The sequence below is a fragment of the Meriones unguiculatus genome, chromosome 11 (genome assembly GCF_030254825.1).
Source record: "Meriones unguiculatus strain TT.TT164.6M chromosome 11, Bangor_MerUng_6.1, whole genome shotgun sequence".
Lineage (NCBI taxonomy): Eukaryota > Metazoa > Chordata > Mammalia > Rodentia > Muridae > Meriones > Meriones unguiculatus.
Genome location: NC_083359.1, coordinates 70,759,532 through 70,783,998, shown reverse-complemented (window position 1 = coordinate 70,783,998; position 24,467 = coordinate 70,759,532).

The following is a 24,467-nucleotide window of genomic DNA, read 5'->3' as shown; positions in this document are numbered from 1 at the left end:
GAAATACACTCTCTTCCTTTATAGGGTGCATGAACTGTTTGTTTGTTTTCTCAACTGTACAAAAGAGGCTGAGGAGATAGCCGGGGAAGTGCTTGTGAAGTTCATTCTGCTTACTATACCAGGAGTGAAAATATCTGTAGTGGCCATTGAGTCTTATGTCTTCTGTGACCTTCTAGATAACTTACTTAGTAGCATTAAGTGATAAAACCCAAGATTCTTCACAGCCCCTTCCAATATCATGATACATTTGTTGACTGTAGAAATAAGATGTAAAAGAAATTGCCAATATCTCTGATGTTTTCTTCCAAAGGCCATTTGGAAAATTGTACTTTCAATAACAATGACATGTAATACACAAAGCCTTTGGTGATGGTGTAGAAGATTAAGGATTTACATGCTTAGTTTGGTGTGTTGCTAGGAGAGCATTTTGACAATGTCAACTAAAGAGTGATCTGTGCAAGATCAACATCATCACATCTAAAACCGTTTCTCTGATTTGCATTTTAGAAAGATTACCCTATTAGTAATATAAGAGGGAATAAGGAATGTCAGAAAAGAATTAAGAAGTCTCATGACCAAGGCATGTTAAAGAAAGAAGAATGTATTTGGGCTTATGGTTCCAGAAGGAAAGCAGGGAGGGCATGGCAGCAGGCATTTGGAAGACCACGTGTTCAACAGCAGACAGGAAGCAGAGTGCAAGTGCAAGTGCAATGAAGCATGAAAGCTCAAAGCTGTCACCTAGTGATTTACTTCTTGTAGCAAGAGTTCACCAGCTTAATTCTCTGAACAACATCAAATATGTGACATTTCCTGGTCAAACCACTCTATAAGGGATAGCCATGGTCCTTGTGAATGATCTTAAAAGAGAAAATGAGCAACTCTGGAGAGTGAGAGTTTCACTGTTTCAAAAGTCAAGATGAACCTAACAAATATAGAAACAACAGGATCAACTGTGCTACAGAAGGAGGGCATTGATTGGCTTTTCTTAAGATAAAATTAATTGCAATATTATTAACTTAAAAAAAAGCTTTAAAAAGCATAAGGAGTAGGTGTCTAAATTTACACATCCTTCTTTTAGTCTTTTTAAATTTATTTATTATTTATTACAGTTTATTCAGTTTGTATCCTGGCTATATCCCCTTCCTTCTTCTCCTCCTAGTCACACCCTCTCTCCCTCTTCTTCCCCTATGCCTTTCTCCATTCCACTGATAGAGGAGATCCTCCTCCCCTTCCCCCTGACCCTAGCCTATCAGGTCTTATCAGGACTGATTGCATTGTCTTCTTCTCTGTCCTGGCAAGGTGTACCCACTTGCAGAATGAGCTGCCTTTGGGCTACTTATGAGCAGGAAACCAAGGTCTTCTCCATGCATGGTCCTTGGTTGGAGTATCAGTCTCTGCAGGCATGCCTGGGCCCAGATTTTTTGGCTCTGTTGTGTCCTTGTGGAGCTTCTGGTTCCCTCCAGGTCTTTCTGTCTCTCCCTCCTTCCATAAGATTCTCTTCACTCTGCCCAAAGTTTGGATATGAATCTCAGCATCTGCTTCCATATCCTGTTGGTTAGAGTCTTTCAGAGGCCCTCTGTGATAGGCTTTTGTCCTGTTCCCTGTTTACTCCTGCTTCTCATGTCTATCCTGATTGCTCTTCTGAATGAGGATTAATTATCTTCCCTAGGGTCTGCCTTGTTGACCAAAATGGCTTTTTAAGGAAAATACTATATTTACCTTTCAAAATAGTTGGAGTTATAAACGTCCATAAAATATAGGAACAGATGAAGGAGTCATCTCTCCTCTTAAATCGTGCAAGATTGTGGAAAATCCAACACATCTTTTATATTCTATTAACTCTTCATTATATCTTCTTAGGAGTGTAAACATGAACAGGTTTCTTGAATATTTATAAAATAACTTTCATATATACCAATATTATATACCCCAAGCATATGGTTGTTATTAGGTTTCAATATATTAATGTGAGTAGGTGTATATGCATGTGTTTGGACAACAGGCAGTATTGGATAGCTTCCTCAATCTTCTTTCACAGTCTTATCTTTTGATAAAGTGTTTCAAACTTAACCTGTATCTCATCTCAGTGATTCAGCTAGATTGGGTAGCTAGCAAGCTCTAGTGGTTCTTTCGTCTCTCCCTTTCCAATATTAAGGTTGTAGATAGCGCCTTTTAACAGGTCATGCACGTGCACTTCTTTCTCTTAGTCAGAAGTCTCTTCTTTTTTAAAAATCTTTACCTGTAAATTGAATTGACATCGCTTCGTTTTAACATTTTTTGTTTTTGCAAACCAAAGCTCTGTTTCTGTTATTCAATGTTCATATTTATAGTTGCATGATCTCAATGTTGGCCTTTTATCCTTGTCTTTTTTTTATTTTTATTTTTTTATTTTTTTTATCAGTTACATTTTATTAACTCTGTATCCCAGCCGTGTCCCGATCCCTCATTCCCTCCCAGTCCCTCCCTCCCTCCCTCATCTCCATCGTGCCCCTTTCCAAGTCCACTGATAGGGGGGACCTCCTCCCCATTCATCTGATCCTGTTTTATCAGGTATCTTCAGGACTGGCTGCAAAGCCCTCCTCTGTGGCCTAACAGGACTGCTCCTCCCTTCGGGGGTGGGGAGACCAAAGAGCCAGTCATTGAGTTCCTGTTAGAAATAGTCCCTGTTCCCCTCACTTTGGGAAACCAATTGGTTACTGAGCTACCACAGGCTACATCTGAGTGGAGGTTCTAGGTTATATCCATACATGGTCCTTGGTTGAATGTCAGTCTCAGAAAAGACCCTGTGCCCAGATATATTTGGTCCTTGTGGAGCTCCTATCCTTTCCCCATCAGACTAACTCTCCTTCTTTCTTATGATTCCGTGTACTCTGCCAAAGGTTTGGTCATGAGTCTTTGCTTTGAAAACACTGCTAGTTAGAGTCTTTCAGATGCACTCGGTAGACTCCTGTCATAAGTTCAATGCACATCCCATCTGTCTTTCTAAATGAGGATTGATCATCCTACCCCATGTCAGCTCAATTGATTATCTTTTTTAGGTGTATAGATTTCATTATGTTTATCATATCTTATAGGTCTACATAACTGAGTATATCGCATGTTTGTCTTTCTCCTTCTGGGATATTTCACTCAGAATGATCTTTTCTAGATCCCACCATTTGCCTGCAAATTTCATGATTTCCTCCTTTTTGATTGCTGAGTAGTATTCCATTATATAAAAATACCACAATTTCTGTACCCATTCCACCGTTGATGGACATCTGGGTTGTTTCCAGGTTCTGGCTATTACAAATAGAGCTGCTATAAACATGGTTGAGCAAGTGTCCTTTTTGTGTACTTGAACAAACTTTGGGTATATACCTAGCAGTGGTATAGCTGGGTCTGGAGGAAGCACTATTCCTAGTTGTCTTAGAAAGCGCCAGATAGCTTTCCAGAGTGGTTGTACCAGTTTACATTCCCACCAGCAGTGGAGGAGGGTTCCCCTTTCTCCACAACCTCTCCAGCATGTGTTATCACTTGAGTTTTTCATCTTGGCCATTCTGATGGGTGTAAGGTGATATCTCAGGGTCGTTTTGATTTGCATTTCCCTGATGTCTAATGAGGATGAGCATTTCTTTAAGTGTTTTTCTGCCATTCGATATTCCTCTGTCGAGAATTCTCTGTTTAGCTCTGTTCCCCATTTTTTAATTGGATTACTTGGATTGCTGCTTTTCCGCTTCTTTAGTTCTTTGTATATATTGGATATTAGTCCTCTGTCAGATAAAGGGTTAGTGAAGATTCTTTCCCAATCTGTAGGCAGTCGTTTTGTTTTGATGATGGTATCCTTTGCTTTACAGAAACTTTTCAGTTTCATGAGGTCCCATTTATTGATTGTTGCTCTTAGAGCCTGTGCTGTTGGTGTTCTGTTCAGGAAGTTGTCTCCTGTGCCAGTGAGTTCTAGGCTGTTCCCCAATTTTTTTTTCCAATTGATTTAGGGTATCTGGTTTTATGTTGAGGTCCTTGATCCACTTTGACTTTAGTTTTGTGCAGGGTGATAAATATGGATCTATTTTCATTTTTCTGCATGTAGACATCCAGTTGGTCCAGCACCATTTGTTGAAGATGCTGTCTTTTTTCCATTGAATGGAATTGGCTTCTTTGTCGAATATCGAGTATTCATAGGTGTGTGGATTTATTTCTGGGTCTTCTATGTGGTTCCATTGATCCTCCTTTCTGTTTCTATGCCAATACCATGCAGTTTTTTATTACTGTTGCCCTGTAGTACAGCTTGAGATCAGGAATGGAGATACCTCCAGATGATCTGTTGTCGTACAGGATCGTTTTGGAGATTCTGGGTTTTTTTGTTTCTCCATATGAAGCTGAGAATCTTTTTTTCAAGGTCTGTAAAGAATTGAGTTGGTATTTTGCTGGGAATTACATTGAATCTGTAGATCGCTTTTGGCAGTATGGCCATTTTCACAATGTTAATCCTACCAATCCATGAGCACGGGAGATCTTTCCATCTTCTGATATCTTCTTTGATTTCTTTCTTCAGAGACTTGAAATTTTTCTCTAACAGGTCTTTCACTTGCTTGGTTAGAGTCACACCAAGGTCCCTTATGTTACTAGTGGCTATTGTGAAGGGTGTTGTTTCCCTAATTTCTTTCTCAGCCTTTTTGTCTGTGGTATATAGGAGGGCTTCTGATTTTTTTTTTTTTTTTGAGTTGATTTTGTATCCTGCCACTTTGCTGAAGGTGTTTATCAGCTGAAGGAGTTCTCTGGTTGAATTTTTGGGGTCACTCATGTATACTATCATATCATCTGCTAATAGTGACACTTTGACCTCTTCCTTTCAAATTTGTATCCCCTTGATCTCCTTTAGTTGTCTTATTGCTCTGGCTAGGACTTCAAGTACTATGTTGAAGAGATATGGGGACAATGGACAGCCTTGTCTTGTCCCTGATTTCAGTGGGATTGATTTAAGTTTCTCTCCATTGAGTTTGATGTTAGCTATAGGCTTGCTATATATTGCCTTTACTATGTTTAGGTATGTGCCTTGTATCCCTGATCTCTCCAAGACTTTAAACATGAATGGGTGTTGGACTTTGTCAAATGCTTTTTCGGCATCTAAGGAGATGATCATGTGGTTTTTCTCCTTCAGTTTGTTTATGTAGTGGATTACATTGATGGATTTCCTTATTTTGAACCACCCTTGTATGCCTGGGATGAAGCCTACTTGGTCATGGTGGATGATATCTTTGATGTGTTCTTGGATTCGGTTTGCAAGTATCTTATTGAGTATTTTTGCGTCAATGTTCATAAGAGAGATAGGTCTGAAGTTCTCTTTTTTTGTTGGGTCTTTGTGTGGTTTAGGTATTAAGGTGACTGTGGCTTCATAGAATGAGTTTGGTAGTGTTCCTTCTGTTTCTATTTTGTGGAATACCTTGAGGAGAATTGGAGTTAGCACTTCTTTGAAGGTCTTGTAGAATTCTGTGCTGAAGCCATTTGGTCCAGGGCTTTTTTTGGAGGAGAGACTGTTAATGACTGCTTCGATTTCCTTGGGAGATATAGGGCTATTAAGTCTTTCTACCTGATCTTGACTTAGTTTTGGTAGATGGAATCTTTCAAGAAAATTATCCATTTCATTTAGATTCTCAAATTTTGTGGCATATAGGCTTTTGTAGTATGACCTAATAATTGTTTGGATTTCCTCAATGTCTGTGGTTTTGTCCCCATTTTCATTTCTGATTTTGCTGATCTGGATAGTTTCTCTCTGCTTTTTAGTTAGTTTGGCTAAGGGTTTGTCTATCTTGTTGATTTTCTCAAAGAACCAGCTTTTTGTTTCATTGATTCTTTGGATAGTTTTATTTGTTTCTAGTTGATTGATTTCAGCCCTTAGTTTGATTATTTCCAGCCGTCTGCTCCTCTTGGGTGTATCTGCTTCTTTTTTTTCTAGGGTTTTCAGTTGGGCCATTAAGTTGTTTGTATGTGATGTTACGAAATTCTTCTTGCAGGCACTTAGTTCTATAAATTTTCCTCTGAGCACTGCTTTCAATGTGTCCCATAAATTTGGGTATGTTGTGCCTTCCTTTTCATTGAATTCTAGGAAGTCTTTAATTTCTTTCTTTATTTCTTCCTTAACCCAGCTGTCATTGAGTAATAAGTTGATCAGTTTCCATGTGCGTGTCGGCTTTTTGTTGTTTCTGTTGTTGTTGAGGTCGAGCTTTAGTCCATGGTGGTCAGATAGTATACAAGGGATTATTTCAATCCTTTTGTATCTGTTGAGGCTTGCTTTGTGGCCCACTATATGGTCTATTTTGGAAAAGGTTCCATGTGGTGCTGAAAAGAAGGTGTACTCTTTTGAGTTTGGGTGAAATGATCTGTAGACGTCTATTAGGTCCATTTGATTTAGGGATTCTGTGAGTGCTTTTATTTCCCTATTTGGTGTCTGTCTAGTTGATCTGTCCCTTGGTGAGAGTGGAGTGTTGAAGTCTCCCACTATTACGGTATTAGGGTCAATGTATGATTTAAGCTTTAATAATGTTTCATTTATGAAGGTCGGTGCTCTTGTATTTGGGGCATAGATATTCAAGATTGTGATGTCCTCTTGGTGGATTTTTCCTCTGATGAGAATATAGTGGCCTCCTTATCTTTTTTGATTAACTTGGGTTGAAAGTCTATTTTATTAGATATTAGGATGGCTACTCCAGCTTGTTTTCTGGAACCATTTGCTTGAAAAACAGTTTTCCAGCCCTTTACTCTGAGGTAGTGTTTGTCTTTGTTGCATAGGTGTGTTTCTTGGATGCAACAGAATGTTGGATCCTGTTTCCTTAACCATTCTGTTAGCCTGTGTCTTTTTATTGGTGAGTTGAGTCCATTGATATTGATAGATAATAGTGACCAATGCATGTTAGTTCCTTTTGTAAAGGAGTCGATGATCTAACCCTGTTTCATTGCTTGTTTTCTTTTCATTTTTGTTGGGACATTATCTGTATGCCCTGTTTTCTTGGGTAAATTTGTTTTCATTGGATTGGAGTTTTCCTTCTAGTATCTTCTGTAGGGATGGTTTGCTGTGTAGATATTGTGTAAATTTAGTTTTGTCATGGAATATTTTGTTTTCTCCATCTATGTTGATTGAAAGCTTTGCAGGGTATAGTAGTCTGGGTTGACATTTGTGATCTCTTAGAGTCTCCATGATACTTGCCCAGGCCCTTCTGGCTTTCATAGTTTCTGATGAGAAGTCCGGCGTGATTCTGATAGGTCTACCTTCATATGTTACTTGGCCTTTTTCCCTTGCTGCTTTTAATATCTTTTCTTTGTTCTGTAGATTTAGTGTTTTGACTATGATGTGACGTGATGTGTTTCTTTTCTGGTCTAGTCTATTTGGAGTTCTGTAGGCCTCTTGTATATTTATGGACATCTCTTTCTTTAAGTTGGGAAAATTTTCTTCTATGATTTTCTTGAAAATATTTTCTGGACCTTGGAGTCTGGAGTCTTCTTTTTCGTGAATTCCTATTATTCTTAGATTTTGTCTTTTCATAGCATCCTTGATTTCTTGGATATTTTGTGATTGGAACTTTTCTGATTTTACTTTTTCTTTGAGAGAAGTATCCATTTCTGCAAGTGTGTCTTCAGCTCCAGAGATTCTCTCTTCCATCTCTTGTATTCTGTTGGTGATGCTTACTTTTGTGGTTCCTGATCTTTTCTCCAAGTTCTCCAGCTCAAGGGTTTTCTCATTTTGTGTTTTCTTTATTGATTCTAATTCTGTTTTCATGCCTTGCACCATTTCTTTCATGTGTTTGAATTTGGATTCCTGTCTCTCTACGATGGCCTCTATTTCTTTTTTCATTTCCTTCTTATACGCCACTAATTTTTCCTCTACTTGTGTATCTATTTGTTTGGCTATGTTTGCCTATGTTTCTTTAAGGATATTGTCTATTTCTTCTTTCTTTGCCTCCAATTGACTGGCCATCTCTTTGAAAGACTTGTTCATTTCCTCCTTATGAGCCTCAAATAATTGGGCAAGCATGGCTTTAAAATCATTTTCCTGTGCTTCTGCTGAATTGGTGTATCCATCGATTTTGGGGTTTGCTGGTAAAGTCATGATGTCCTGATTTATGTTGGAAGTGTTCTTTCGCCTACCTCTGGCCATTGGCTTATCTGAAACCTTCCCTGTTTGTTTTTGGATTCTGCAGATCAGACTGATGCTGTCTCTCTCTGGTGTCTGGAGAGTTCTTCAGGAAGCTGAGCACTCTCAGCGTGTGCTGAGGACTAGCTGTACCTGTGGGAGGAAAGTACGCAGGCGCAAATGGGGCAAATGCAAGCGTGTGTGCGCGCATGTGTGTGTCTGTGTGTGTAAGTGTGCGTGGATGAGTTTCTCGAGGGACAGAGTGATGGCTAATGTTGAAGCCTTGAGTGTGTGAGAGGGGCTCTGCACTGTATATGTCGCAGGCGCTAATGATGATCGCAGCACAATTTCTGGCATTAACTGTCTTAACTCCTCAATCAGGCCCACAGGGCAGGAACTTCAATGTCCCTAGTGCCCTTCTGTTTCCCAAAGTGGGTATGTGGGTGGGAGGGGGTTCGATGCCTGGCTTCTGATTTAGAAGGTCCCAGGATCTGGGGAACTGCAGATTCTCAAGGGTGCACTCACTTACAGGCAGATCTCTTGGCAGAGATCTTGGTATCCGGGGCTCTCTGCTCTCTGGTTTGGCCCTGCTTCTTTGATGTGTTCCGCCAGTTCTGTGCTGCTGTCACTGCCAGGTTCTGAGGTCTTGCTGCAGATAGAGATTTCAGGGTGGTCACTTCAGCAGGGATGGGGTAACCAGGCTCTCTGTTCTCTGGTTTGGCCCTGGTTAGTCTTAAACTGGAGGGCTGTGGTGCCCCGCCAGTTCAGTGCTGCTCTGCTGCCACATCCTGCTGTAACTGGAGACTGGGTTGCTAGTCCCAATGCTTTCTGGGAAGTGCTGGGATCTCTTCGTTGTGCTCTCCAAGCTTGGGAGGCCCAGCGCCTGGTGTGTCCAGGTTGTATGACGTTTCTGCCTGGTTTTGGTGAGTATATAGCGTATTCTCTGTCACTGTGGGATTGGGCGGGCCGTACCGTCAGTGATGACGATACTGCGGAGCTAGTATGGTGTCTAGCAGATTCGTGCCCTGGGAGGATGGTGCAGCCGCTGCACGAATCTGGGACTCCGGGGCACGTACTGCTGGCTTTTGTCTGCCGCTAAAGTCTATCCTTGTCTTTATCATCATTTTTCTTCAAATTTCTATGTTGATTTTCATATCTCAGAATTTCTTTTTACACTTATGAGTTAAGGTGCACTTTCCTTACTAAAACAATTACACAATTTGCTTCTTAGTGTCCATTGCTTGGAATACCTGTTTTCAACCTGTTATCCTAATGTGATGTCTGTCTTTGGTTGTGAGTTATATTTCTTGGTTGCAGCAGAAAGATGGTTTCTGCTTTTTATATAATCTAATCCTTTAATCTCTATGTTTTTATTGATGATTTGAGACCATTAATGCTGAGAATTATCAATAAACAATGTTTAGTAATCCCTGTTATTTTGATATTGTGTTGTGGGTTTATCATTGTTCTACTCCTTTGACTAAGCAATTCTGAGATCATTTATTTCTTGTGTTCTTTTCTGTGTATTTAACCTTCTGTTAAAAATAATTATTTTTCTTTATAGTGCTTTCTATAGAGTTGATTTGGTAGACAGAAATGTTTTAATTTTTTTTACTACAAAATATTTTTCTTTCTCCAGTTATTGTGATTTATAGTTTTGTTGGATATAGTATTAAAAGTTCTCTGATGGAACATCTTTCCAGGCACTTCTGGCTTTTAGAATATCCATTAAAAATTCAGAGGTTGAATATACTCTCGATGAAGATTAATTTTCATGATAGCAGAAGGCACCATGCAAGTTTCTAAAATGGGAGAGCCAACCAATAGTCCCACATAGCTATGAAAAATATCAAAGATCAGCATGTTACAATAACCCTATAGGTTCAGAAAGGCTTGAGCACTTTGACAGTAATTAATAGCTCTCTTATGGGGTTTAAGATTCTCTCAGTAAAAGGGATACCATGTTTGAACTAGAAACCTAGCTAACTGATCACTGCTTCTAAAATTATGGAGAAGAATCCATAATATCTAATTTATTAAACCAACATAATTGCTAACAAAATATATAAATATTTGTCCTTATCCCAATAGATTAATGTGAATTTCATCCCATATCAAGGAAACTTCTTTTTGAAATAGATGGAGGCTACTACAGGCAACCACAATCAATCAATATGCAGAGTTGTGGAGCCAAAAACAACAGATGCATCTATAAAACTCCTCCATATCTAAGGCCCAGGAAACAGTGAAGAAGATGGGGCAGAAAAATTGTAAGAGTCAGAGGCTTAGAGAGATTATTGTGAGATTGCATCTCCTAGTAACACCAAAAGTTATACCTGTAAAATATCATCAACATGATTACCAAAATATGACTCTGACTTGAACAATGAGATACCAATGAACATGCAAAACTGCAAAGAGGAAATCCCAAACAAAGAACTAGAGGTAACTGAGTAAAGCTGGGACCTATGGAGGTAGCCCTCTCAAGGGAAAAGCACAACAATTGGTTCTCTAATGTGAAATGTCTGCCCTAGAAACACACAAAAAAGATCACATGGTCTCTAAAGGTCATAATGTATATACAAATATACACACATATGTTTGTATATATGTGTAAATAATATATACTTCTATATATATTTATACACAATAATACATATGTGCATGTACATATACATGCATGCAATTACAATTGATGGAGAAAAGAGAAATTGAAGTAGATTGGAAAGAGTAATTGTAAAGGTTTGGAGTTAGCAAAGGGAAAGGAGAAATGTGGCAACTAAAACACAGTCAGACACACACCAAATAGATAGATAGATAGATAGATAGATAGATAGATAGATAGATAGATAGACAGACAAGTAGATAGATAAACTATATGTAATTGTCCTGCCTTTATTGTCTTTAAATATAACTTGGCCCTTTACCATTATAGCCCTATTGCCTTTCTTTCTTTAATTTTGTAGATTTAGTGTTTTGATTTTTATGTGTTTCGAGGTGGTTATTTTTTTATTTCCTATCTATGCCTCTTGTACACTAATATGCATCTTTCTTTATACTTGCAAACTGAATCCAAGAACACATCAAAGATATCATCCACCATGACCAAGTAGGCTTCATCACAGGCATGCAAGGGTGGTTCAACATATGGAAATCCATCAATGTAATCCACCACCACAAACAAACAGAAGGAGAAAAAACACACGATCATATCCTTAGATGCCAAAAAAGCATTTGACAAAGTCCAACATCCATTTATATTTAAAGTCTTGGAGAGATCAGGGATACAAGGCACATACCTAAACATAGTAAAGGCAATATACAGCAAGCCTATAGCCAACATCAAACTCAATGGAGAGAAATTTAAATCAATCCCACTGAAATCAGGGACAAGACAAGGCTGCCTACTCTCTCCGTACCTCTTTAACATAGTACTTGAAGTCCTAGCCAGAACAATAAGACAACTAAAGGAGATCAAGGGGATACAAATTTGAAAGGAAGAGGTAGAAGTGTCACTATTCGCAGATGATATGATAGTATACATGAGCTACCCCAAAAGTTCAACCAGAGAACTCCTTCAGCTGATAAACACCTTCAGCAAAGTGGCAGGATACAAAATCAACTCAAAAAAAAAAAAAAAAAAATCAGAAGCCCTCCTATATACAAAAGACAAAAGGGCCGAGAAAGAAATTAGGGAAACAATACCCTTCACAATAGCCACTAATAATAGAAAGTACCTTGGGGTGACACTAACCAAGCAAGTGAAAGACCTGTTTGAGAAAAACTTCAAGTCTCTGAAGAAAGAAATTGAAGAAGATATCAGACGATGGAAAGATCTCCCATGCTCATGGATTGGTAGGATTAACATTGTGAAAATGGCCATACTGCCAAAAGCAATCTACAGATTCAATGTAATTCCCATCAAAATACCAACTCAATTCTTTACAGACCTTGAAAAAAAGATTCTCACCTTCATATGGAGAAACAAAAAAACCCAGAATCTCCAAAACGATCCTGTACAACAACAGGTCATCTATAGGTATCTCCATCTCCAATCTCAAGCTATACTACAGAGCAATAGTAATAAAAATTGCATGGTATTGGCATAAAAACAGAAAGGAGGATCAATGGAACCACATAGAAGACCCAGAAATAAACCCACACACCTATGAATACTCGATTTTTGACAAAGAAGCCACAACCATTCAATGGAAAAAAGACATCATCTTCAACAAATGGTGCTGGTCCAACTGGATGTCTACATGCAGAAAAATGAAAATAGACCCATATGTATCACCCTGCACAAAACTAAAGTCCAAGTGGATCAAAGACCTCAACATAAAACCAGATACTCTAAGTCTGTTAGAAGAAAAACTGGGGAACAGCCTGGAACTCATTGGCACAGGAGACAACTTCCTGAACAGAACACCAACAGCACAGGCTCTAAGAGCAACAGTCAATAAATGGGTCCTCATGAAACTGAAAAAATTCTGTAAAGCAAAGGACACCATCATCAAAACAAAACCACTACCTACAGATTGGGAAAGAATCTTCACTAACCCTTTATCTGACAGAGGACTAATATCCAGTATATACAAAGAACTAAAGAAGCAGAAAAGCATATATACCACAGGCAAACCAAGGAGACCAACACCAGAAGGCCTGCTAACGCTCCCATGCCCGCCCATTCCTTCAGATGATTCATGGCTGCAGCAATCCATGATGATAATCCTGTGGCTAGTCCTGCATCCACTCTGGTAGAATTTACTGTGACAATGGCCACTCTCAGCTGCTCCATCGGAGTATCGAATTCTCCAGTCCAATTACCTAAAATATAGCTTGACAATTGTTTAGACAGATTTGCAGCACAGGAAAAATTCTCATGTTATATGCTAGTGACTCAAAGTCCAGCATATTTTCATTGACAGCCAAGTTGAGCGATTTGCCATGGGGTATCAATTTGCTCCTGCACGAGGTCAATCCTCTGATTGAACACCATCAAGCTTCCTTTTAGTTGAGCATTAATTCCTTTATGTACAACTAAGGCATGAGCTACATTGGCTAAATGATTGTTCAGGGTCTGAGCAGTCTGCCCAGTATGACTCATGGCTAATGCCCCGGTGGTAGCTCCAACAGCCGCCAATGAGATGGTAGTAACAATGGTGGCTGTAGTTCCAAGATCCCTTTTCTGTCTGAAGAGAGTCATAGCGTGAGGGGCATCAATGGGCACAGGCACCCAGTGAGGCATGCGAGTAACCAGGGCATACCTAAATTTACTAGCATTCCAGCATTGGGCAAAAAAGCAAGTATCATCACCACAATTACTTGGCTCTATCTGGCTAATAATGAATAAAAATGGGGGATATAGACAAACAGGTGTGGGCTTATAGGAAATATTATGAGAAGCCTTAACCCCCTCCTTGAAACATCCTGTGTCAGTTCTAGAACTAGCAGTGGTGGTGTCCGAGGTCTGAGTAGGTTCAGGAGACCATTGCCCCCAGGGGCGAGACGTGCTCCATGCCAATTGACTAACTCCATGTTTTCCTCCACTTTTGAAAGTCATTTAAGGTTCTTAAATTATTATTTTTTTGTTCAATCAGAGGATTGACCTCGTGCAGGAGCAAATTGATACCCTATGGCAAATCGCTCAACTTGGCTGTCAATGAAAATATGCTGAACTTTGAGTCACTAGCATATCACATGAGAATTTTTCCTGTGCTGCAAATCTGTCTAAACAATTGTCCAGCTATATTTTAGGTAATTGGACTGGAGAATTCGATACTACGATGGAGCAGCTGAGAGTGGCCATTGTCACAGTAAATTCTACCAGAGTGGATGCAGGACTAGCCACAGGATTATCATCATGGATTGCTGCAGCCATGAATCATCTGAAGGAATGGGCGGGCATGGGAGTGTTAGCAGGCCTTCTGGTGTTGGTCTCCTTGGTTTGCCTGTGGTATATATGCAAGATTAGAGTCTCACAACAGTGTGATGCAGCCATGATCATTCAGGCCTTTACAGCCATTGAAGCAGGACATTCTCCCCAAGCATGGTTGGATACCATAAAAAGCTAAAATGTTACACTCAGGATGTGAGGCTAAGCACTGCACTCAGGGTCAGCCGCTTTGGACCCAGAGAAGAGCATGTCTGATTGCAATGCGGGTTGATACCCCAGGTCCCGCCTCTGAGAAAAAGATATCGGACGGGTCTGATGCTCTTTGGGTGGATGACACCTAAATGAACATCGGTACAAAGTCCCAATTTATTTCTAATATCAGAGATCAGACCTCTACTCTTGCCTGATGCGTCTATAACAAAAAGGGGGAACTGTAGAGAGCTGCGGAATGCTGTGCCTTAAAGATGGAGCTGGTTTCCGCCTTCCACCTTCCCGATGGTGAGGGCTCTCTGTCACGAACAATTCCACATTTGGCTAAGGGTGAGGATCTGGCTTGATTCCATGTATGTGGACCTATCTGCATTGCCCACGTGGCACGCCTGGGTTGGCTACCCAGAGGCTATTTAAGCTGTGGGCTGGCTTTCCCCAGGGTCCGAGGATTGTTCAAGGTTTCTGAATAAACTGCATTGAAAAAAAAAAAAAAAAGAAGCAGAAAAGCAGCAAACCAAGTAATCCAATTAAAAAATGGGGAACAGAGCTAAACAGAGAATTCTCTGTAGAGGAATATCGAATGGCAGAGAAACACTTAAAGAAATGCTCATCCTCATTAGCCATTAGGGAAATGCAAATCAAAATGACCCTGAGATTTCACCTTGCACCCATCAGAATGGCCAAGATGAAAAAGTGACAACTGTCAAGTGACAACAAATGCTGGAGAGGTTGTGGAGAAAGGGGAACCCTCCTCCAGTGCTGGTGGGAATGTAAACTGGTACAACCACTTTGGAAATCTATCTGGTGCTTTCTGGGACAATTAGGAATAGTGCTTCCTCAAGACCCAGCTATACCACTGCTAGGTATATACCCAAACTTTGCTCAAGTACACAAAAGGGATACTTGCTCAACCATGTTTATAGCAGCTCTATTTGTAATAGCCAGAACCTGGAAACAACACAGATGCCCATCAACAGAGGAATGGATACAGACATTGTGGTAATTTTACACAATGGAATACTACTCAACAATCAAAAAGGAAGAAATCATGAAATTTGCAGGCAAATGGTGGGATCTAGAAAATATCATTCTGAGTGAAATATCCCAGAAGGAGAAAGACAAACACAGTATATACTCGCTTATATAGACCTATAAGATATGATAAACATAATGAAATCTATACACCTAAAAAACATAATCAAGAAAGTAGACACGGGGTAAGATGATCAATCCTCATTTAGAAAGACAGATGGGATGTGCATTGAACCTATGATAGCAGTCCACTGCAGAAGGCGTCTGAAAGACTCTACCTAGCAGTGTTTTCAAAGCAGATACTAAGACTCATAACCAATCATTCATCAGAGTACAGGGAATCATATGAAAGAAGGAGAGTTAGTATGATGGGGAAAGGATAGGACCAAATATATATGGGCACAGGGACTTTTCTGAGACTGACATTCAACCAAGGACCATGTATGGATATAACCTAGAACCTCTGCTCAGATGTAGCCCGTGGTAGCTCAGTAACCAATTGGTTTCCCATAGTAAGGGGAACAAGGATTATCTCTAATAGGAACTTAATGGCTGCCTCTTTGACCTCCCCACCCCCCAAGGGAGGAATGGTCCATTTAGGCCACAGAGGAGGACTTTGCAGCCAGTCCTGAAGATATTTGATAAAACAGGGTCAGATGAAGGGGGAGGAGGTCTCCCCTATCAGTGGACTTGGAAAGGGGCAGGGTGGAGATGAGGGAGGGAGGGTGGGATTGGGAGGGAATGAGGGAACGGGATACAGCTGGGAAACAGAGTTAATAAAATGTAACTGATAAGAAAAAAATAAAATTAAAAAAAAAGAATTGAGAAAAAAATTTTTACGAATTGCCTAAACATATTTTCTACATGTTTTTTTTTTTTAGATTTTTTATTGTTTATTATTATTAGTTACATTTTATTAACTCTGTATCCGAGCTGTATCCCACTCCCCCATTCCCTCCCAATCCCACCCTCCCTCCCTCAACCTCTCCCTGCCCCTTTCCAAGTCCAAGGATTGGGGAGGACCTCCTCCCCTTTAGTCTGGCCCTGTTTTATCATGTATCTTCAGGGCTGGCTGCAAAGTCCTCCTCTGTAGCCTAGCAGAACTGCTCCTCCCTTGGGGGGTGGGTAGTCAAAGAGCCTGCCACTGAGTTCCTTTCAGAGCCAGTCCCTGTTCCCTTTACCAATGGGAAACCAATTGGTCGCTGAGCTACCACGAGCTTCGTCTGAGTAAAGGTTCCAGGATATGAGTTTATTTTCATTTTAAAAAGCCCTCTCTCTCACTCATTTTTTTTCCCGCTGGCTAAAATCTGGAGTCATTTGAAGATCTTTCATCAATTTTATACTACAGTAGTGATGAAGATTATAACAGATCTATAAGTTAATTTGAAAATTTCGCCATTTTTAAAGTAGTTGAGTGCCTTCTGTATTTTATAGGATGTGCATGTCCCTTTTGATTGTTTCTATTTTCGAAATAAGTTGTGAGGGTTTCAACATGCCCTTCCTTTGCTTCACACAGGGTTACCATCTTATTTCCTTTGAAGCATCATCATCTCTGTATAATCCTTTCCCCCTTTTAATTCATATGACGGTGGAATTATGATACAGACCTCCCCAAAAGGCTGTTACTAATGTGATTTTCATTCTCCTGTTTTAAATTCTGTTAAAATGATAACTGCTTAACTTTGGGTCACAAATATTTCTTTTTTTTTTTTCCTTCATCTCTAAATTCTAGATTTTTCTTTATTTTTTAATTATTAGGTTTTTTAATATTTTTATTATTACATTTTATTAACTCTGTATCCCAGCTGTATCCAGCTCCCTCATTCCCTCCCATTCCCACCCTCCCTCCCTCATCTCCTCCTTGCCCCTTTTCTCATCCACTGATTGGGGAGGACCTCCTCCCCTTTCATCTGACCCTGTTTTATCAGGTATCTTCAAGACTGGCTGCAAAGTCCTCCTCTGTGGCCTAGCAGGACTGTTCCTCCCACGGGGGCTGGGGAGGTCAAAGAGCCTGCCATTGAGTTCCTGTCAGAAATAGTCCCTGTTCCCCTTACTAGAGAAAACAAATTGGTTACTGAGCTACCATGGGCTATGTCTGACCAGAGGTTCTAGGTTATATCCATACATGGTACTTGGAGGAGTGTCAGTCTCAGAAAAGACCCTTGTGTCCAGATATATTTGGTCCTTGTGGAGCTCCTATCCTTTTCATGTCATATGAACTCCCCCTTCTTTCATGTGATTCCCTGCACTGTGTCGAAGGTTTGGTTATGAGTCTTAGTATCTGCTTTGATACACTGCTAGGTAGAGTCTTTCAGAGGCCCTCTGTGGTAGGCTCCTGTCCTGTTACTTGTTTTCTCCTATGTCCAATGCCCATCCCATTTGTCTTTCTAAGTGAGGATTGAACATCTTACCCTGGATCTTCTTTCTTGTTTATCTTCTTTAGTTGTACAGATTTCAGTATGTTTATCATATCTTATAGGCCTATAGAAGTGAGTATATGCCATTTGTATCTTTCTCCTTCTGGGATACCTCACTCAGAATGATCTTTTCTAGATCCCACCATTTGCCTGCAAATTTCATGAGTTCCTCATTTTGATTGCTGAGTAGTATTCCATTGTGTAAAAATACCACAATTTCTGAATGCCTCTTGTACACTATGCATCTTTCTTTCTTTTTATTTTTCCATTTTTCTTTAGAATTGAGAATTTTTTTATGAATTTTCTAAACATATTTTCTGTTTTTTTGAATGAGTTTCTCCTTCTGTGCCCATTATTTGTAAGTTTTATCTCTTCATAGTTTTTCAGATTTCCTGAACTTTTTGTGCCTGCTTTTTCTTTTTGTCTTTCTTTCTTCTTACCAGTTATCAATCTATGAGATCTCTTTGCAGCCTGATCTCCTCATCCTCCCTCCTCTTTTCCCAGCTTAACCCTCATGGTCCCTCTCCCCATTCCCCTTTTCTCCTTCTCTGAGAAATGGAGGCTCCCAAGAGGTACCAACCCACACTAGCATCTCAAGTGGCAGCAACACTAAATATGTCCTCTCTCATTGATGCTGGACAAGGCAGCCCAGCTAGGAGAGAGGGATTCAAAGGCACACAAGAGCGTCAGGGACAGCTCCTAGTCTCATAGTTAGAAGACTCAAATGTTGACCAGGCTGCACATCTACTACATATGTGTAGGGGGTCTAGTTCCAGCTCATGCATGCTCTTCTGTTGGTGGTTCAGCCTCTGTGAGCCCTTATCGACCCAAGATAGTTTACTCTGTAGGTCTTCTTGTGTGTCCTTGAGCCCTCTGTCTCTTCCTATACTTTCTCCTACTCTTTCACATGACTCCCCAAGCTGGGCCTCTTGTTTGGCTCTGGGTCTCTGCATCAATTCATCAGCTGCTGGATTAAGCCTTTTAGAAGGCAGTTATGTTTGGCTCCTGTCTGCAAGCATAGCAGAGTGTCATTAATAATGACAGGTGTTGGCTCTCTCCCATGGGATGGGTCTCAAGTTATGCTAGTCAATGGTTTGCCATTCCTTCAATCTCTACTAAATCTTTATCTCTATACTTCTTGTAGGCAAGACACATTTTGGGTTGAAGGTTTTATTGATGGGTTGGTGTCCCCCTCACTCCCCTAGAAGCCCCACCTGGCTACAGAAGGTGGCAACTTTAAGCTCCTTAATACCCAGTATTAGATCAGCTAGGGTCAGCTCCACAGACTCCCAGGAGCCTCTGCTTTCCCAGAGATGCCTTCTCCCATCATTCTCTCTCCCAGGCCTTTCCCCATTTCCCCACCCTGCTCTCCAACACCTGATCCAAATCTGTGTTACTTTTTTCACTTCCTCTCCCACCCAGTTACTTCCATCCATTAACTCCAGATGTCTGTTTTATATCCTCTTCTGAGGACAAAATGGCAGCCTAAAAATGGGAAAAGTTCTTCACCAACCCTGTATTTGACAGAGGTTTAATATACAAAATATATAAAAAAACTTAAGAAAGGAGACAGAAACAAAATAAATAACCAATTAAAAATGGGGTACAGAACTAAATAGAAAATTCTTTTTTAATGTTTTTATTAATTACACTTTATTCACTTTGTATTCCCCCTGTTGCTCCCTCCCTCCTCCCCTCTCAATCTCTCCCTTCCTCACCCTTCTCCATGCATGACCCTCCCCAAGTCCACTGGTAGGAGAGGTCTTCTTTTCCTTCCTTCTGATCCTAGTCAATTAGGTCTCATCAGGAGTGACTGCCTTGTCTTCTTCTGGGGCCTGGTAAGGCAGCTCCCCCTCAGGGAGAGGTGATCAAAGAGCAATCAGTTCATGTCAGAGACAGTCCTTTGTTCCCATTACTATGGAACCTACTTGGACACGGAATTGACATGTGTTCCATCTGTGCAAGGGCTCTAGGTTATCTCCATGCATGGTACTTGGTGGGAGTATCAGTCTCAGGAAAGACCCCTGTGCTCAGATTTTTTGATTCTCCTGTCCTCTCCAGATCTTACTATTTCCCACTTCTTTCACAAGATTCCTTGCATTCTGTCTAAATGTTGGCCTTAAGTCTCAGCATCTGCTTTGATAGTCTGCAGGGCAGAGCCTTTCAGAGGCCCTCTGTGGCAGGCTCCTAATTTGTTTCCTGTTTTCTTCTTTTTCTGATGTCCATTCTTTTTGCCTTTGGGAATGGGGATTGAGCATTTTAGACAGAGTCTTCCTTCTTGATTAGTTTGTTTAGATGTACAGATTTTAATAGGTTTATCCTATATTATATGTCTATATACCTTGTGTGTCTTTCTGCTTCTGGAATAGATCACTCAGGATGATCTTTTCTAGTTCCCACCATTTACCTGCAAATTTCATGACTTCCTTGGTTTTTATTGCTGAGTAATATTCCATTGTGTAGATGTACCACAATTTCTGTATTCATTCCTCAGTTGAGGGACATCTAGGTTGTTTTCAGCTTCTGGCTATTACAAATAAAGCTGCTACAAACATGGTTGAGCAAATGTCCTTATTGTGTACTTGAGCCTTTTTTGGATATATGCCTAGGAGTGGTATGGCTGGATCTTCAAGGAGCATTGTTCCTAGTTGTCTGAGAAAGCACCAGATCGATTTCCATAATGGTTGTAAATGTTTACATTAGTAATGGGAAGAGGGACTGCCTCTGACATAATCTGACTGGCCTGCTCTTTGATCACCTCCCCCTGGGGGGGAGCAGCCTTACCAGGCCACAGTAGAGGACAATGCAACCACTTTTGATGAGAACTGACAGACTAAGATCAGAAAGGAGAGGAGAACCTCCCCTATCAGTGGACTTGGGGAGTGGCATGCATGCAGAAAGAGGAGGGAGGGTAGGATCGGGAGGGGAGGAGGGAGGGGCCTATGGGGAGATACAAAATGAATAAAGTGTAATTAATAAAAAAATAAAAAAAAGAAATTGATTACCATTAAAAAAAAGTTTACATTCCCACCAGCAGTGGAGGAGGGTCCACCTTTTTCTACAACCTCTCCAGGACTTGTTGTCACTTGAGTTTTTAATCTTGGCCATTCTGATGAGTGTAAAATGAAATCTCAGTGTCGTTTTGATTTGCATTTCCCTGATAGCCAAGGACATCTAGCATTTCTTTGTTTCTCTGCCATTCTATATTCCTCTACAGAGAATTCTCTGTTTAGCTCTGTTCCCCATTTTTTTAATTGGATTACTTGGTTTGCTGCTTTTCAGCTTCTTTATTATTATTATTATTATTAATTACACTTTATTCATTTTGTATCCCCCCATAAGCCCCTCCCTCCTCCCCTCCCGATCCTACCCTTCCTCTCCTTTCTGCATGCATGCTCCTCCCCAAGTCCACTGATAGGGGAGGTCCTCCTCTCCTTCCTTCTGATCTTAGTCTATCAGATCACATCTGGAATGGCTGCATTGTCTTCTTCTGTGGCCTGGTATGGCTGCTCCCCCCTCAAGGGGAGGTGATCAAAGAGCAGGCCAATCAGTTTATGTCAGAGGCAGTCCCTCTTCCCATCACTATGTAACCCACTTGGACACTAAACTGCCATGGGCTACATCTGTGCAGGGGTTCTAGGTTATCTCCATGAATAGTCCTTGGTTGGAGTATGAGTTTCTAGGAAGTTCCCTGTGTTCAAATTTTCTTCTGTTGATGAGTATAAAGTGTCCTTCCCCATCTCTTTTAATTAATTTTGGTTGAAAGTCTATTTTATCAGATATTAGAATGGCTACTACTGCTTGTTTCTTGGGTCCATTTGCTTGGAAAGTCGTCTTCCAACCTTTTACCCTCAGGTAATGTCTATCTTTGTGCCTTAGGTGTGTTTCTTGTATGCAACAGATTGCTGGGTTTTGTTTACGTATCCATTATGTTAATCTGTGTCTTTTTATTGGAGAGTTGAATCCATTGATGTTGAGAGAGATTAATGACCAGTGGCTGTTAGATCCTTTGATTTTGGTGTTGGCTGTGGTCATAAGGTTGTGTGCTTGGTTGCTTTTTGTTTTACTGTAGTAAGGTTAATTATTTCTTGTGTTTTCTTGACAGAAGCTAATTTTCTTGGGTTGTATTTTCCCTTCCAGTGTCTTCTGTAATGCTGGATTTGTTTGTAGGTATTGTTGAAATTTGTTTTTTGTCATTGAATATCTTGTTTTCTCCGTCTATGAGGACTGATACCTTTACAGGGTATAGTTGCCTGGGCTGACATCTGTGTTCTCTTAGGGTCTGCATGATATCTGTCCAGGCCCTTCTGGCTTTCATAGTCTCTGTTGAAAAGTCAGGTGTGATTCTAATGGGTTTGCCATTATATGTTACTTGGCCTTTTTCCCTTGCAGCTTTTAGTATTTTTTCTTTGTTCTGTATACTTACTGTTTTGATTATTATGTGGCGGGAGGATTTCCTTTTCTGATCAAATTTGTTGGGTGTTCTGTAGGCCTCATGTATTCTTATTGGCCTTTCCTTTAACTTGGGGAAATTTTCTTCAATGATTTTGTTGAAAATATTTTCTGGGCCTTGGAGAAGGGAGTCTTCTTTTTCCTCTATACCTATTATTTTTAGGTTTTTTTCTTTTCATACTGTCTTGGATTTCTTGGATGGTCTGTGTCAGGAATTTTTCGGATTTAACATTTTCTTTGACAGATACATGGATTTATTCCATTGTATCTTCTACACCTGAGATTCTTTCTTCCATCTCTTGTAGTCTGTTGGTTATGCTTACCTCGGTAGTTCCTGTTTTCTTCCCTAAATTCTTCCTCTCCATTATTTCCTCCATTTGTGTTTTCTTTAATTGTTCCAGTTCTATCTTCAGGTCTTGATTTGTTTTGTTTACTTCCTTCACCTGTCTGATTGTATTTTCCTCTTTTTCTTTTAGTTCCTTCACCTCTGTTTCTTTTACTTCTTTCAGTGATTTAATTATTTCTTCTCTGAAGGCCGCAAACTGTTTGGCTGCATCTTCCCGTATTTCTTCACGGATGGCCATAATCTGCTTGTCTTTAACTTCCTCCATCTCTTTACGGATAGCCATGATCTGTTTGTTTTATCTTCCTCTATTTCTTTACGTATTTTATTTGTTTCCTCTATTATCCTCTTCATCAGCATAGATGTAAGGTCATCTTCTTGATTTTCTATTGTGCTGCATTGTCCAGGGCTGTTCGCTCCTGGATGGCTGGGTTCTGGAGATGCCATATTGCTCTGTCTTTTGTTGGTTGAGCTTTTAAGCTGACCTCTACCCATTGGGCTGTTTTAGGTGTTGGCTGTTAGTTTCTGTGCTTCCTGGAGTCCTGAGGTAGGAAGAATCCCCTTGGCTGGAAGATGATTTTTCCTGAAGGAGTCCTCCTCTGCTTTTTGGTTATGGTCACTGTATGGCCAGTGTTTCTCAGGAATTGCCACTACTCACCTCAGGTGTATAGCCCCGAGTAGTAGCTGTGGTCTTTGTTAGGCGGGGGGGGGGGGGCTCTCCTCTTACCCATAGAAGTTCTCAAGACGGCTGCCCCACTGCTGGGTTTCTCGTTATAAATTTAGTGAGCTGCTGCTGTTGTTACAGTTTTCCAGGTACAGTCCTCTTAAAGAACCTGCTGATTCCCTAGCTGTGGGGTTTTCTCCCAACAGGGAAACTCAGTCTGTTATCCTGGGGCACACAGTTCTGTCTGGGAAAGTGAGAGGAGCACCCAGCAAGTCTCTGGGCCAGAGGCTGAGTGCTCTGCTCTGGGCCTAGAGAATGTGCACCTAGGTTGAGTTGGCACCTGGGGGCACTGGTCTGGTCAGAAGGCTGGGTGCCTCAGTCTGGACTGGAAGCTGTGTGTCCCTGTCTGGGATGTCGGCTGCAGGCATTGCTCTGGTCCGGACGCTGTGGGTGCAGCCCTCTTGAAGGACCAGGTGTTCCCACAGTTTTGTCAGTCTAGCTAGGGGTAACTGGTTGATCCTTGGCACAGTATCTGAGGGCTGCTGTAATGGCTCTCTGGCTTTTGTAGGTCTGAGGATGCAGCTGTGTGCCCCAGTGACCGAGGGGTACTCAATAATGGCGGATGAACACAGCGCCCATGCCTGCAATAGAAGGCTAGAGCCTAGAGTCTGCGTGAATCCAGAGAGTCTTTTGGTGCTGGGTGTCCTGAGCGTTAGACCTGATGATCCCCCCCGCTGGGGGTTTCCTCCTTCCAGGGACACCCAGTCTTTGCTTTGAGGATCGCTGTTTTGTCTGGGGTGGCGGTGAGTAGAACCCACAGGCACAGATGCCTATCTGTGGCTCCGCCTTTCTGGCCGTTGGGATCCTGGGCATCTGCCTAAACTGGGTAATTTCCCCGAGACCTTTTCGGGGTGGTGGTATCAGCTGAGTGCTCTGAGATCAGACCAGCCTTTTCCCTCCTTGTGGGTTTGCACCTGACTGTGAAACTCAGACTCTGGTGCCCTGGGGCCCACAGTTCTATCTGAGGCAGCAAATCAGGCATGCACGCAGGGCTCTGTGCAGGCGCCTGGGTCCCCGGCTCTGGCTCCGGGCTGGCTCCTGGGGAGCCCGCAGAACCTGAGTCTTTTCCAGGGAATGTCTGGGCGACCTAAGGTCGGTCCCAGACATTTCCTGCTCTGTGGGGTTATCTCTCGACTGGAAAATCCAGTCTGTGATGTTGTGGGCCCACAGTTCAGTCTGGGACAGTGACCAGATCACGCTGGCGTGTAGCTCTGGGCTGGCGACCAAGCGCCTGGCGGAACCAGGGTCTCTTCCGCGGTTTAGCTGGGTGAGTTAAAGCTGAATGA